The sequence below is a fragment of the Rhinopithecus bieti genome, unplaced genomic scaffold (genome assembly GCF_001698545.2).
Source record: "Rhinopithecus bieti isolate Rb0 unplaced genomic scaffold, ASM169854v2 scaffold_13747, whole genome shotgun sequence".
In the NCBI taxonomy this organism is placed as follows: domain Eukaryota; kingdom Metazoa; phylum Chordata; class Mammalia; order Primates; family Cercopithecidae; genus Rhinopithecus; species Rhinopithecus bieti.
Window position 1 is genome coordinate 863,321 of NW_016807729.1, and position 16,572 is coordinate 879,892.

The window sequence follows — 16,572 nt, forward strand, 5'->3', positions numbered from 1 at the left end:
CTACCCTTGGGACCTTATACTGGGAGAGAGCTGATTTAAAGTCAGGCAGTGGTAAGAGCTGTAATACCAATAGGACAGGGTGAAGTGATGAAGGTGCATTAGGCATGGTAATCCTGGGAGGCTTTTCTGAAGAGGTGATATTTAAGCTGGCATCTAACATCAGGAAGGACTGGCCTCTGAAAGAAGGGCATCTCATGGAGAGGGAACAGCCACTGCGAGGGTCTGAGGTGGGAATAAGGTTGGTGTGTTTGAGACAGAAGGAAGTTCAGTGTGACTGGAGCACAAAGGGTGAGGGAAAGACAGGGGTACACAGGAGGTGGGGGGAGGGTATGGCTGATTCACACAGGGCTCTAAAGTGTTTGAAATTTCCTCTAAGTTTCAAGGAAACCATTGGAGGATCTTAAACAAGGAGTGACATGATAGGATTTATGTTCCTATAACACCTGGGTCCTATAGTACGTGGGTCTCAGTGTGGAGAATGGATTCTAAGGGGGCAAGACTGGATGCAGGGAGACTTGCTGGGAAGTTTTACAGTCATCTGGACACTGTGACATGGACTCCAGAGAGAGCCATGGTGATGGAGTGAAGTGGATTGCTTTGGGCTGTATATTGGGCATGGAGTTGATGGCTAATTTGGACATATTGTTTGCCTCCGAGATTTTGGGTCTGAGCGGTGGAGATGGAGAAGAGCAGGAAAGAGCAGGTTTTTCTGTGTTAGATAAGTTAAGTTTGAGATGCCTGTTAGATGAGTAAGTCAATGTGCTTTTATGTGCAAGACTTGTGGTATAAAAAGTAAACTACATAGATAATATATGGAGAATCTCAGTCACATGGTTGGAAAGGATTTCTTAAGGCTATTGCTGTGTAAGTGTGATAACATGTCAACACTCAGGGAAACTCTAAGGTGGTTATTAATTTTGGAGGCTAAGATGTGTCCTCCAAAGAGGACAGGAAAAGCTGGTGTGAGCCAGCTCATGAGAAGCCTTGTAAGGAGATGATGGGGGAACTATTGAGATTTGAAAGAAGAATGATGTGACCACATTGAGTGTTTTAACGATAATTGTGAATGCAATATGCAGAAGAGATTGGAGGGATGCGAGGCTGGCATCAGAGGGAACAAGGAAGATTTATTGCCATCAGTCCAGGTGATGGATGACAAAAGCTGGAACTCAGCTGATGACCATGCAGAGGAAACAGAGTGAGCAGATGCAAAAGATTTTCAAAAGATAGATTTGACTGTATTCAGGGATCTTTTGGCTGTGAGTGTGACAGTTTTCAGCCTGGGTGCCTGAGTAGATCCTGGGGCCATTAAATGAGATCCAGAGTATAGGTCCATGAGGACAGGGTTGGATCTTATTCTAGTCTGTTTTTCTGGTGCCAACCCTTGGGCCCATTTTCATTCTGAGGAGCTGATTGGCTTTAGCCTTTCCACTAAGTGCTTCCTCATTCAAGAAAACTTTGTTGAATGAATTAGCCGAGAGCTAAATGAGATACCTGGGGCAACAGCAACATTTAAGAAGAAGGCACTAAAGAGACTTGGTAGATGTTAGAAGAACCAGAAGTCTGGGGAACCAGGAACCAGCAGAGTAGAAAGTGAAGAAATGGTCAACAGCAGTACTGAATGCCAAGGGAAGGTCAAATGAGACAGGGATTTATGAGTGTTCTTCAGGTTAAGGCAGCAGCAGTGTTAACCAGAGCAGCTTCAGTGGTGCAGCGAAGGTGGAAGCCAGGCAGTGGTGGGTGGAGGAATGAACAGGACAGGAAGTGGAAAATACTTGGCTGAAAAACTTGTGGGTAGTGTGGACAGAGTTGGGAGTTTTCTCACTCGTTTCTCTGTTTTCTCTGTGAATTAGGAGGAAGCAGATAATCTACTGAAGCTGAAGGAAGCCATGTGAAAGATTTAAAGTCAGCAGTGAGTTGAAAAAAAAAGAGTTTTAGAAAACTCAACTTTGAGAAATAGAAAACTTTGATATTCATTTCTAGCTCACCCTGACCTCTAGAATTTTCCTTCAAGGAAAAACCTCTTTGCCCAAGAGACTTGAGTTTGATCTTGAGTTAGCTGAAGTGCGGAGACATGGAGTCTTCTACTTGAGGTCATAGAATATGTCTCTGTCTGAACTCAGAATTAATCCTGGGGGAAAGAGGGTACGCTTGAATGCCTCTGCTCTTGATTTTGAGTTTGGTACCCTTGGACTTCGGTTTCATTTTGTATTCCAGGTCAGGCCAGTTGGTTGTTTCCTGTTTATAGGTTTGATTCACTTTAGCACTTCCAGTAAACACAGAAGAGCTTGCATTTGGGTTTCTGTCCACTGCTGACACCAGTAGAAGCTGGAAGGCTGTTAGGCATTCTAAGTGTGGCCCTTCAGAAAGAGACGTTACATTCTAGTTTCTTCTGATAGATGTTGGTAGCTGTCCAGAGAAAAGTTAAAGTTCCCATTGCTTTTTCCAGAAAGAGTAATGGGGAGCCCTTGTGTTCCAGCCAACAATCCCTCTTCTCAATAAAACAAATAGGTTCTAATGCTGGCAGCATTCGAAGCTGTTGCTGAGAACATAAAGGCTGCTCTGTCTCACTCTGTGGTAAATATACAGCAAACATTTAACTCATTACTAGATAAATCACACTGAGATGACTCAGAAGAAGACGTGTCTGGTACCGACTTTTAATTTTTTTTAACCTTGATGAATATATTTCTCCTTTCTTGACTAATTCATTCCCTAAGACTTAACTAAACATATTTAACAACAGCAATTTAAACAAGGCAACTAATGAGAGAGATGAATTGTTTAAAGAAAATGCATGGCAGAGATTCTTCATGCTCACCCAGTGGTCAGGTGTTCCTCTCGCTTTCCAAGCCTTCATGGGCCATGTGGGTCATGGACAACTCTGGCCAATGGGAAAATGGACAGGAGCGAGATGAGACAGAAGTGAGATTTCTAGGTAGTCCTGGCACTGAAAATCTTCCTGTGGATTCTCTAGCTCTCTTTTCCCTTCTATGATGATCATGGAGACCATGTGCTGTAGTTGGAATATATTTAAGATGGAGGAGGGCCGCCCAATTTGTATCAGGCACTATGTGGTCAAGAAGTAAGTCGTCATTGCATCAAAGTCACTGAGATTTCTTTTTTAAAAAAATTCTTACTGACAAAGTTTATCCCAACCCAATTAATACATAAATCAAATGATATCACCTTATCAGGGAAGACAAGGTCTTTCATAAGTCCCCAGAGATAGCAGATGCTGGAAGGAAGTAGAAGAGTTTTCTGTCTCGGAGCTGTCTAGAAAAACGTCTGCTTTGACTTAACAGCATAGTCTATACATCTGTATAAATTTCCAGAGGTCTTGCATTTAGTTTTTATTGTGGACTATAGCGTATTTCTTTGAGGCTTTCAACCGTCAACTAGCAGTCAAAAGAATGACTATTTGTGGTCATTTACTCATGTGCTGGCGTTTCCCAAGGCCACATTCGCCTGTGAGTAAACAGTGGTTGTGATCACAATAGCCTCCCATGGTTCCTTATCTCTTTTTGCTGCCCACTGGTACAGATCCTGCTATGGGGCTTCTCAATAGGTTGCCTCCCATGCAATACTGAACAAGTCTGATCATCTATAGCTGTCAAATGACATGCTCATTTGTTCTCTTCTTTTGTGGCAGGCCCCTCCATGGGTACTAGGCTTCCACCAGGTATTCCTTCCTGCTCACCCTGTACGTGCCTACTGCTGAGTCTGTCTGAGGCCATCAGGGACCACCTGTAGCTTGGTGCTACTTCTGTTTTTGCTGGGCACAACCAAGATAACTAAGATAAACTTAGTGAGAACACAGTGCTGTACTCAGACTTACTTCCTCCTACAATGACTAAGTCAAGCCATCTGTCTCATTTTCTTGACTTTTAGAATATATTTTATACAAGAGACTTTTGTTGGGTCCACCTCACCAGTTTTCCAGATACGTGCCAGACACATTGAATCTAGCCCTATTTATGAGGCCAACAGTGAGCCCTGTGACACCTATAATTATCATTCTCTTAAACATTTTGTTAATGTTGATGTTAGAAGTTTACTAAGCTTCCCAGGAGATTCTTAACCATTTTTCTTCACTCTCTGACTCTCTTTGGCCTAGGCCCTTCCCATTTTGTCTGCATGACTCCAGGAGGGACAGTGCAATTTGAGATTAGGAAACGGATGTCTAGGGACTCTGGGTCCCCTCACTGGGCCACAGTTTGGAAAATACCTTCCTATTATCTACTGACTACAAATAGAGCCCCAGACTCAGTGTCACACTCTGAATCTGGGGTTATATCTCAAGGACTCCAGTCCTTTTCTGCCCATTTCTACAACATATGACTCATCTAAATCTGCTCCCTGGAACCACAGCTAGCAACAAGCTGGTCTGAGAAGGCTACCTTTGCATGGGATTGTCTCTGTTGTTTGTCAACCTATTTAAAACACTCAGTACAATTGTCAGGAAATATGCTTTGACTGCCTGGAAGAAAAGCAGGATTAGTGAGCAAGTCAGTGCTTTGAAACACCTACAAATATCTAAGAAGCCCTCTCAATCACCTTTTGTTTATATCCAGATATGCAGAGCCTTATTTGACCTATTTGTTCATCAGCAGTGGATGTGTTTTATTGAGATCCTCCTATGTGCAAGACATTCTATAAACTTCCTTGCATATATTGTCTCATTTTTCATGAAAACTGTGTTGACTAAATGTTATCTCCATGTGGCAGAAACGGAGATGGAAGTTCAGAGAATTTAAGTACATTGTGCAAGGCTGTAGAAGTAGTAGATGGCAATGCTGACATTGAAACCCAGGTTTATCTTTTCTTAAGCCTACATATTTTTTTTTTTTAAAAAACCATGCTGTGCTGTTGTACAGGAAAGTTTCTAATCACTCCAGCACTATTTATCTACCCTGTGCAGCTATGCCTGGGCTTACTATAAATGTTCGGAGCAGTCTTGAGCCCTTTCAGCTCTGTCTCTTCCATGCCCTCTGCCAGTGTGGAGGGGTAGATGCCCCTCCTCCTTCTTACTGGTCTTGGACGGAAGGAGTAGGAGTGAGGATTAAAATAATAGATCAAATGCGCTCACACGTCTCCCAAGAACGAACAGTAAGATATGGTTTGGATATTTGTCCTGCCCAAATCTCATGTTGAAATGTAGTCTCCACTGTTGGAGGTGGGGCCTGGTGTTTGGGCCATGAGAGCTGATCCCTCACGGCTTGGTGCTGTCCTCACACTAGTGAGTGAGTTCTTATGAGTTCTGTTTGTTTAAAAGTGTGTGGCACCTCCCCAACTCCTGACTCTCTCTTTTACTCCTACTCTAGCCATGTGAGACACCTGCTCCCCCTTTGCCTTCTGCCATGATTGTAAGCTTCCTGAGATCTCCCCAGACATCAAGCAGATGCCAGCACTATGCTTTCTGTACACCCTGCAGAACAGTGAGCCAATTAAACCTCTTTTCTTTATAAATTACCCAGCCTCAGTTTTTTTTTTTTTTTTTTTTTTTTTTAAATAGCAATGCAAGAATGGCCTAACACACAGTAATTCTCAAAAATATCACATTTGGAAAGAGTGGCATATTTCCTAACATGAAACACCCTCTGCATGAATTTCCCCCATCCACAGTGTAACATGTAAAGCAATTACTTAGTCAATGAGCAGTGTCATTAGCTTCTTTATTCACACCCCTGCTTCAAAATTCTCCACTCTTTCATCTCTACCTTCCCCCTTCTATATCCAGGAAATAAGAATTGATATAACATCACTTGCTCCTTAGCTACACAAAGACCTAGTCAAATCTTTGAAATTATTGCTTAAAACATTAAAGAAGTAACAAAGGCAAAAGCTTTACAACATTCAAATAGCACAGAAGGAGAGAAAATAAACCAAAATAAGCCCATTCCTGCCCACCCTAAGTCTAAGTCCTGAGAGATAATTTTTATGTATTGATATTTGAAATAATTTCGGTGGCTGCCGTAATATCATTCCACTGGAAACATGCTTATGTTTCCTTTTGGAAACCACATTGAGTAGTATCTGTTGGCTGCCCACTAAGAAACGTGAAGGATTTTGCACACAACTATTCTTTCCCACACACATATTCTGACAGTTGTGCTGTATTTGCAGGGGGAGGGAAGGAGGGCACTGGGATCTTCTCTCTTATCCCATTGGTGGTCCTTTCAATAGTCGCCTTGATGTCTGCCCCCTGGCCCACTCCTGTTCTCTACTAGTTGACTCAGAGCTTGGCATTGCCTGAAGCTTGATCAGTCAGGGGTCTGTCAGGAAAACAGAACTTATGCCAGGTAGTTCAATAGAGAGAATTTAATTAGGGGAATTAATTATAAAGGTCTTGGAAGAGCTGACAGAGCAAACTGAAGAATGAAGCAACTCAAATTTTAGAAGCTGAGGCGAGTTGGAGGATTGCATTCCCAGAGTTTAGCAGCTCGGGTCCCCTCGCTGCATACTGGGAGAGCTTCCCAGCTACAGCAAGCCTTCCAGAAGGAACTAGAATCATGGAGTAGTTGTAGCTACTGCTGGAGACACTGCCCAAGGCAGAGATAGAGGGGAGAATTGCCCTGGCTTCTTCCTTTCTCCCTCCTGCCAGTCTCTTGCCAGTGCCTCCCGTTGGTTGACATCAGCCATGAGCCAGTTTGGCAAGGGAGTCTGGAAAATATAGATTGTAAAAGTTAATACTTTGAGACACAGAAAGAGCAGAGAGAGAGAGAGACAGACACAGAGAGAAAGACAGAGTAGGAAATGAATCTGAACACAAACAGGTGAATGGTGGTGTTACAGGTTAAATTGTGTCCCCCTAAAAGATAAAAGATATGTTGAAGTTCTAGTCCCTGCTATCTCAGAATGTGACCTTATTTGGACATAGGGTCATTGAAGATATAATTAAGACAAGATCATATTGCAGTAGAATGGACCCTGAATCTAGTATCACTGGTGCCCTTATAAGAGGAGGAGAAGGCCAGGCTCAGTGGCTCATGCCTGTAATCCCAACACTTTGGGAGGCTGAGGTGGGCAGATCATCTGAGGTCAGGAGTTCGAGACCAGCCTGGCCAACATCATGAAACCCTGTCTCTACTAAAAATACAAAAAAATTAGCTGGATGTGGTGTCGGGCACCTGTAGTCCCAGCTACTCGGGAAGCTGTGGCAGAAGAATCGCTTGAACTGGAGAGGCGGAGGTTGCAGTGAGCTGAGATCATGCCACTGCATTCCAGCCTGGGCAACAGAGTGAGATACCATCAAAAAAAAAAAAAAAAAAAAAAAAAAAAAAAAAAGAGGAGGAGAGGAGGAGAAGAGATGAAGACACACAGAAACACACAGGGAGAACCCATATAACCACAGAGGTAGAGACTGGAGCGATGCGTCTACAATGCAAGGAGCGCCAAGGACTGCTGGGAACCCCAGAGGCTGGGAGAAAGGCACAGAACATATTTTCCTCAGAGCTCTCCAAAGGAACTAATCTTGCTCATACCTTTATTTCAAACTTTTAACCTCCAGGACTGTAGGAAGATACATTTGTGTTTTAAACCACCCTGTTTGTGGCACCAGTGCTTGATTATGGCAGCCTTGGGAATCTAATGCAGATGGGCACAGGGCTCTTTGGGGAAGAGTTGTCACTCCTTGCTATAATTTTGTATCAATATGATCCCATGTATTTGGTTTTCAGAAATATGTCAAAATCTCTGGTCCACTGCACTCAGTACTGTTATGAATTTATTCTACTTGTTCAAGTGTTATTTAAGTGGTATTCCATGGAAAGCAAGTAAATACATGCACTTAATCTGCCCTCTTAAAGCAGATCCTACTGTTCTATGTGAACCTGATTAAATGTTTAGGGCATCTGCACTTCCTCCTGTCCAGCAATGGAGTCTTCCAATCACACATACAGTGAACACTGGGTGTATCATACATAAAACAAAATTTTGGACTAAGAAAACCACTACATTCCCTTTATTGAAGACGTAACCTTTGCATCTATTACGTATTTATGGCTATAACTTGTCAAGTTAATTGAAATGCTTAGATCATAACTATAAACATAACTATCTTATCTCTAAAGAGACCTGGTATATCTTTAAGATTTATATTATTAAATTATCATATTTCATTGTTAATGTTATTGAGAACAATATTATTTAATGTCCCTTATACATGACTAATCTCTGTTCCTTCTGACAGCTAATCTGATTCTTGGTATTTCTAGAACTTCTAAAAGTTCTTAAAAGAACATCAGTAATCACCACCACCACCACAACAACCGATGTGGTACAAACTGCCTGAGACACGACCATTGGCACTAACAAAAATTAATGGTTGTGCACCTGCCAACCTCCCAGGTTTAAAGGGGCCATGGAGCCACACAACTTCTAAAGTTCTTGTATGTTCTTATCATGGGCCCTGAATAAGCTATTTAGTAATTGCTTTGGATGATCTTGTCTGATGGGAAGAAAATAAAAGCAGTCTTATGACACATGATATTCCCTCAAAATGACTAATACCAAGGATTTGGAGAATGTCAAATCATTATTTTGAATGGCATTCTTACATGGGTCCATGGTATTAAAGTGAATAGTTTTTAAGATCTAAAAGAAAAGAAAAGTTATCCAGATCCACTCTTTTATCTTTGTTAAATTATTTTTCTCCACCTCCATGAGAGTAAAATGATTTCCAATGGAAATACTCCTTGCAAAGGTATATTTTGCTTTTTTTCTACATGGGAGAAGGAGAAAGCAGGGTCTTACTTAAAAAATTCATTCAACAAGACCTTCTATACTGTGATCTGAGAGGGCTTTTGCACATATTTGTTTATTTTCCTGGATTCATGGAGAATGGACTTGGTTTGTTGAGATAATCCCATTTGTGAATGAGGTTTAAGTTGGCAACGTTTGCTTGATTTTATTTGGAAGCTGTAATTTGTACAATATTTGTGTATTTCATAGGAACGGGAATTATTATCTGGCTTCTGCAGTGTCTTTAACTCAAGGCCTGTAATACTGTACTTAGCAGAGGACTGATCGTTGCTTGTGTGTGAGGCCGGGGAAAGAACCATCCTAAAGGCTTTGAGGGAATGGTGCCTGGTGCTCACACAGGCCACCAGCCAGACTGGAAACCCTCCTAATGCATGGGCTCTGGGTAGAGAACTCAAAGGTCTTGCAGTAGCACAAAATTAGCTCTAGATTAATGCTGCTCCAGACCCATCTAACAATATTAAAAACAACACCCCAAAGAGTCAGACTGTTTCCAAGTAATGTAACTGCATCCCAGAACAAAGCTCAAGAATATTTATAAGAATACAAGAATATCCAGCAACCAACATGGGAAAAGCCATAATGTCTTGTCCATAGTGCCTCAGTTCAGTGTTTTGTCTTAAGTCTGGATGACTCAAAAAATCTTGTCTTTCCACCATAAATGAAGAGTTATTATCCTGGATTGCAATCCAAATAACTTTTTGTTTCACTGATCAGTTGAAAATTCACTACAGGAGAGATATTTTGTGTCTCCTGATGTGATCAACAGTAAACACCAGCTCCTTCCATGAAGTTCTGCTGAAAGATTGAACCGGAATCTGATGAAGCCTCTAGATCCAACCACCCTTACAGGAAATATAGGGGATGGGGAGTATGTTAAATGACACCACAATAAAGCAATTAGCCAAATTCAGAGCTCGGGAAATTCAATAAGACAGATGACTTGGTTTCTTCAACAAATAAACAGCATGAATAGTGATATAGTTTGGATCTGGATCCCCACCCACATCTCATGTTCAACTGTAATCCCCAATGTTAGAGGTGGGGCCCGGTGGGAGGTGATTGGATCATGGGGGCAGATTTCCCCCCTTTGGTGCTGTTCTTGTGATAGAGTTCTCATGAGATCTGGTTGTTTAAAAATGGGTAGCACCTCCTCCCAGCTCTCTCTCCATCCTGGACCGGTCATGTAAGATAGGCCTGTTTCGCCTTTGCCTTCTGCCATAATTGTAAGTTTCCTGAGGCCTCCCCCAGAAGCGAGCAGATGCCAGAATCATGCTTCCCGTACAGCCTGCAGAACTGTGAGCCAATTGAACCTCTTTTCTTTATCAATTACCTAGCCTCAGGTGTTTCTTTATAGCAATGTGAGAACAGACTAACACAAATGGGGTGGGAAGGAGGGAGGAAGGCTATAGATTAAAAGAGACTTAGGTAACATATCAACCAAATTTCTTATTTGGACCAGATTCAATCAAGTCGACTGTAAAAAGATGCTTTTGAGACAACCTTCATATTTAAACATTGAGTGGACATTGAGAATACATAGGAACTATATAAGGAATTATTTTTAAATTTTATTAGATATATTAGTAGTAATTTGCTTATATAAAATAAGAAGAATTCTCTATTGGAAATATGCACTAAAATATGATGTTGAGAATTTGCTTTAAGACATTCCAGGGAAGAGGATGGTAAGAATTGCAGGGTGATGTACAGACAAAACAAGATTGGCAAAATGTAATTGTTAAGGCTGAGTGACAGATACAAGGGGGTTCATTACATTATTCTCTCTACTTATGCATATATCTGAATTTTCTACAGAAAATAATAGAACTTAAATGTAAACATTTCATTTACTGTTTTATCACTTTACATTTTACTAAATTTCTTATTTTCCTCACTCATTATGGCGCTATAACTTCATTCTGTCTAAAAACATGTTAGCTCAGAAAAAATAAAACTATGTTTTAAAATATCCCTATATTTTAAACTGAAAGAAATAGAATTGCCTTATAAAATGTTAAAAGACACACAAAAATATTGTGATTTCTTAAATGATACTGTTAGCATCAGATAAATCACAAAATCAAAGCATGGAAGACAAAAAAAAATCAAGCACTTTTTGAACGATATATTTTTCTAGTCTCCAAAATGGGCCCCATAGAGACTGTTGTCTCTCAAACAGAATGAGAGTTAGGAAGTGAAAATGAATCTTTAAAAAATAACCCTGCACTAAGCCTGGTGTTAGATGCTCATCTATTCCTCTTATTGACCTTGTGAGAGAAGAGATTTTTACAGACAAGGCAACTGGATTCCAAGCATTAACCTGCTTGCTTGAGATCCTGGCAAGCTAGATGGGGGAGACAGGCTTTAAATTCAGGCCCATCTGACTCCAAACCCATTGATTTCCCCAAGGCACCAGTATTTCAGCAGAGCCTTTTGATTGTTTGCTTTGTACCAGTTTCAAATCACATTAATTATTTCTAATTCCATATAGAGGATAATTCTTTTGTGGCAGAGAGGGAGTAAGGTTTTTCGGTTCTTCCGGTATCACAAATTAGGACTTGTTTTTTTTTTTTTTTTTTTTTTCTTCCTCTGTTTTCTCCTGGGGTTCCAGACCAGGGTTACTAAAAGACAGATACTCTTAGGAAAAGTAAGGGAGATGCCACGGAACTGTTAACTTAGCATTGGGAAAGCTGTGATTATCCCACCTTCCCGGCCCCGAAAACAGACTGCTGAGAAAGCTGCTTTTCCTTTCTTCTTCTCTTCCATCCCTCAGGATTCAACGCCCCAGCACCTGGCAGTGGGTGTTAATCTGAAGAAGGAGATGAGCACTTAAAGGCAAAGAGAACTCCAGGTGCAGAAGAAGTGGGGCCCTGGGTTTGGGGAGGGTTAAAGAAATTATTCTGATATTTGTTAAAAATGGCAAGGAAGGCTTTCTTCAAGACTACTGTAATAGGGGAGAGAAGTTGAACTCAACTCCAGATACAATAGAAACAAGAGGAGATGTAGAGCCAACAAGCAGTTGAGGAGGTGAAATGGAAGGTTAACAAGAGGCACTTGGTTAGATATCAAGGGTGGGATTTTGGATAAGCTGCCTTAGCAGGATTTTTTTTTTTCCCCTAAAACTGGGCTCAGCAGGCCAAGGGCAGGACTAAGGATGAGGCCTAGTTGAAAAGCGGGCTCAGAGGCGCCTGACTAAAGTTCATCCAAGACAGGAGTCCTTGCCAGAAGAAGAGATTCCAAGGTCTGGAGGATCAAAGGAAAGGGAGGATGGGTGGAAGGTCAAAGTCAGAGAGGGCAACTGGCTACAAGGAGTGACCACATGGGCACTCAGAGAAATTAGTTACCAGACCTTCCCCCTGGGAAACTGGGAAAGGCACCTGGAATACAATGGGGCAATACCTGGAGTAGGACCCATAATAGAATGCATGGTTCAAACTCAAAATAAAGATCTGCTTTACATATTTTTCCTATACTCTGTGTATGCTCGGCTGGTTAACAGTAGGCCAGGTAGGGGATATTGACTGCCCCCTCTTTTCCACACTCCAGGTGTAGTGCTGGGGTAGTATTTTGAAAGGTTATCTTATTTTTAACATTAATCACACTTGCTGACTTCTCTGCAGACACCTCTCCTTAATGATGAGTCAGCTGTTTAGAACTATACCTAGACCGTTTTAAACAGCATTCTCAAGTCAGAGGAGAGAGCTACACACAAAGCAAGGAACTGCAGTTTCAGTCCTCACAGTCATTGGCCATTGGTCCCAGGAGTCTCCAGTCCATTGCAGCTGCTGACCAATATCTAAATATGGATGAAGATAGACCGGTAGAGTGTGCCTATGTTGACTCTTCTCTTGATAACTCTGTGTTACTTTAAGTTATTTAATCATGAGCAACATTCTCCTGGAAAACTGCTGATGGATTAAAATACGATGCTTTGTTGAGCCTATGTTGAGTGCTGTTGTCCTTCTAGGGTAAGCCATAGTAAAGCCTGAGAAGTCTGCCTTCCTACCTACTAACAAAATAAACAAGCTATTGAACATCAAACAGCAGCTTGGGATATTCATTTACTTCCATCAAGTCATTTAAAGTTTGTCAATGAAGTAGGTTACAGGGTTAAATCAGAAATCCCACAGGTTCTGAATTCACTGAAATGGATTTCTATTTATTATCAATGCCTAACTTCAGGGAGTTAATTATGCGTTTTTATTGACGAGAAACAAACCGACCAAAATGAATGTGGCATTTGAATGAAGTGGGGAGTTTTTTTGTTGTTTTGATGTTTTGTTTTTTATAAAACCTTATTCCAAGCAATGCAGATAAGGACCTGGTTCAAGTGATTCCTCCCAAAATGCACTTGGTTACTATTGTTTCCAGAGCTAAGCAGAGAAGCTCCAGGGGAATGAAATCTTCCTCCTTCCCACTGTTCTGTTGTCTTTGAAAACAGCAGAACTGCCAAGATCAGCAGTTTGAAGGCTTCCTTTGAAGTGTTCCTCATGCCTTTTTCATTGGCTTGAGCAAAACAAGCACCTAGACTGTGTGCCCAGTCATCAGGGGGAACACCCAGGAGGTCAGGCAACCAGCACAGCTTAATGAGCAATGGCACAGTGAAGACAGGGAGCTGTGGGTGCCAGGGTCAGATCTGAGAACTCAGGATCACTGAGGAAGTCACTATCGATACTTTTCAAAAAATGACGTGGATCTGGGGTAGAACAGGGAGAGGTGGTCAGGGGCCCTGTGTGCACATCGCTGGCCTAGAACTATCACTCTGGGACCTGGAACCTCTGGGCTATCTTTAAAGTACACATTTGATGGGTGGATAGGTGCAGCAAACCACTGTGGCACACGTATACCTGTGTAACACACCTACACATTCTGCACTTGTATCCTGGAACTTAAAGTAAAATAAAAAAAAATTTGTTTAAGTTCACATTTGTCAAAAGGATGAGATATGCCCCTTAATTTATAATTGTGGAAAAAAGCAATATCTGCCTCATAAATATGAGAGAAAATGTTTCAAGATGCAATTAGGGAAAACAATCTTTTCAATCTTCTAGGGAATAGATGAAAAGACTGGAAATGAATAAAAACCAACTAAATGAGAAATGCAGAGGCTATTTATTCAGAGATTGCAATTGCAAAGGAGTCGGTCAGTGTCACTGTGTTTGGCAGAGAATCAAAGGCAGGCAGAGGACTGGGAAGGTGTTTAATGGAAAGCAGAGAAGCTTCCTGTGTGCCCCAACTGAAGATTATTGGTGGGGGAACTGCAGGTGGGCTCTCTAGGAGCCAATCACCCATGTGATTGGCTAGGGCATTCCCTGGTTGGTCCTAAATTGGAAATGGGGACAAAAATTAGGGAAGTTATTTATTATTAATCAAGTCCTGGGCACTTGAGGCTGACTGTTACAGAAGTTATTATTTACCTTTTTGGTTTGTTTAAACAGATAGCAATCAGGCTTCCCAAGTAGGACTTATAGCACGCTGGCTTCCTGGGTTGTTTATTGGAGATAAGGGGTTTGATTTCCTGAGCAGGTTGTGGGTTAGAGACCTGTTTTTATATATGGTCTGGCCATTGTCTGATGATAATTGAGTTTCTCAACAGTAACCCCAAACAAGGAGAACAGAAGGTGGGAAGAGGAGCTTATGAGTTAAGCCATGTCATTTCTCCAGGAAGAAACTGTAACTGGGATTTCATGAATATGGATTAAAATTAAAATTGATATTTCTTTGTGCTTTATAACTCTCATGAGTATTTGGTTTACTTGGCCACGTGGCTTCTAGATCCACATTCTCCCATGCTTCTTGCAGGAGGGACCTAGCACCCTGCCGAATGGGAAGAAAGGGTGCTCCTCTAACCTTCCTCAGCTTGTGGGCTCCAGAGATCCCTTCCTTGGAGACAAGGGCAATCTTGGTTTGGAAAGAATGGAGAAACAGAAATCTTATCTTTTAAAATAACTGTAATTTGGATTAAACTATTCTAGTATCTAAGGTAAAATGAGAGTTTGACTCTGGATGTCAGTACTTGATCAGATGTTGTCTCAGTCTGCTGAGGCTACCTTCACAAAATACCACAGACTGGGCAGCTGAAACAATAGCCATTTATTTTCTCACAGTTCTGGAGGCTGGAAGTCCAAGATTAAGGTGCTGGCAAATTTGGTTTCACTCTGAGGCCTCTTCTCTTGGCTTGTAGGTGGCCACCACATAGCTGTGTGCTGACATGGCATTTCCTCCATGCATGCTCCGAGAGAGAGGGAGAAAGGGAAAAAGAGAGAGAGAGGTTTGTGGTATCTCTTTTTATAAGGACAGTAATCCTATTGAATCAGGGCCCCACCCTTATGACCTCATTTAAGCTTAAATATTTTCTTAAAGGCTCAATTTCTAAATATAGTCATACTGGGAGTTAGGGCTTCAACAAGTGAATTTTGGGAAGACACAATATTCAGTCCATAACAGATGCAGAGGGCGGACACATTCTGCTGGAAGGTGACATTCTATCTGCCTGTAGGTGTGTAGTAAAAGCCAATGAGAGGACCACTCAGTTGTTCTTAGCTGATTAATAATTCCTACTGCCCTACAAACAAGAACATAGAAAAATCAAGTTATAGAGTTTTAAGATTTAATATGTTTTTGATTATGGGACAAGAATCTTCACCTAAGATGTAGATTGATCAAATAATAATAATCTGATCAAATCACAAGAAGTTTTAAAGTGTAATGGTATTTAAGAGGTGCCATCTTTTTTTCTGAGATAGGATTTTGAGATAAAAAGACACAAAAGTCAATATAAATATGGCCTTTTAAGGATACCGTAGATCCTTAAAGAGAGATTAAGTGTTATTAAATACTACCTATCTCATATTACTCCTTGGCTACTAAACCTTCCATTGTTTTCCATCCTTGACAGATCAAAGTCCAAACTCTCTAACCCCAGCCTATCTTTCTAAAATTCTCTCCTAGTTTTTCTTTTCTTTTTTTTTGAGATGGAGTTTCACTCTTGTTGCCCAGGCTGAGGTGTAATGGCGTGATCTCTGTTCACTGCAATCTCTCCCTCCCAGGTCGAAGTGATTCTCCTGCCTCAGCTGCTCAAGTAGCTTGGATTACAGGTGCGCACCACCATGTCCGGCTGATTTTTTGTATTGCTAGTAGAGATAGCGTTTCACCATGTTGGCCAGGCTGGTCTCAAACTCCTGGCCTCAGGTGATCTGCCCTGCTTTGACTTCCCAAAGTGCTGGAATTACAGGCGTAAGCCACTGCGTCTGGCCTCTCCTAGTTTTTCTATGCTAGTAATAGTAGTAATAAAAGTCATTACTTACTGAACACTCACTGCTACTAAGCCCTATGCTAAATGCTTTACATGCATTGTTGTTAGTCATAATAAGCATATGAAATAGATACTAATATCTCCCTTTTGACAGAGGAAGTTAAGTAACTTGCCAAAGGGACCCAGAGTTATTCACCCAGGATTCTCACTCAGGAAGTGGAACTCCTCTCCAGGACCATCTGACTCTAGAGCTCTTAACCACTGTATACCTAAACTGTTCCCCACCTGCAGGCATGATTTTCTGAAAATATTCCTTTCCTGCTCTTGGTCTCTTTAAGGTTGTTATGTCTAGTGCTGTAGGCCCCCCAAAAGAATATGCCCTTAAAATGCTGAGCCAAGTTCATAAAATAAAATGTCTTGAAATTAAGTAGACTTTCCTAAGCAAGACAGCAAACCCAGAAGTCATAAAGGAAAGGAGAGACATATTTGATTACATGCATTGTTAAAAAATTGTTTGTCTTTTGTCATTGAAAAGACAAATGGTAGACCAAAAA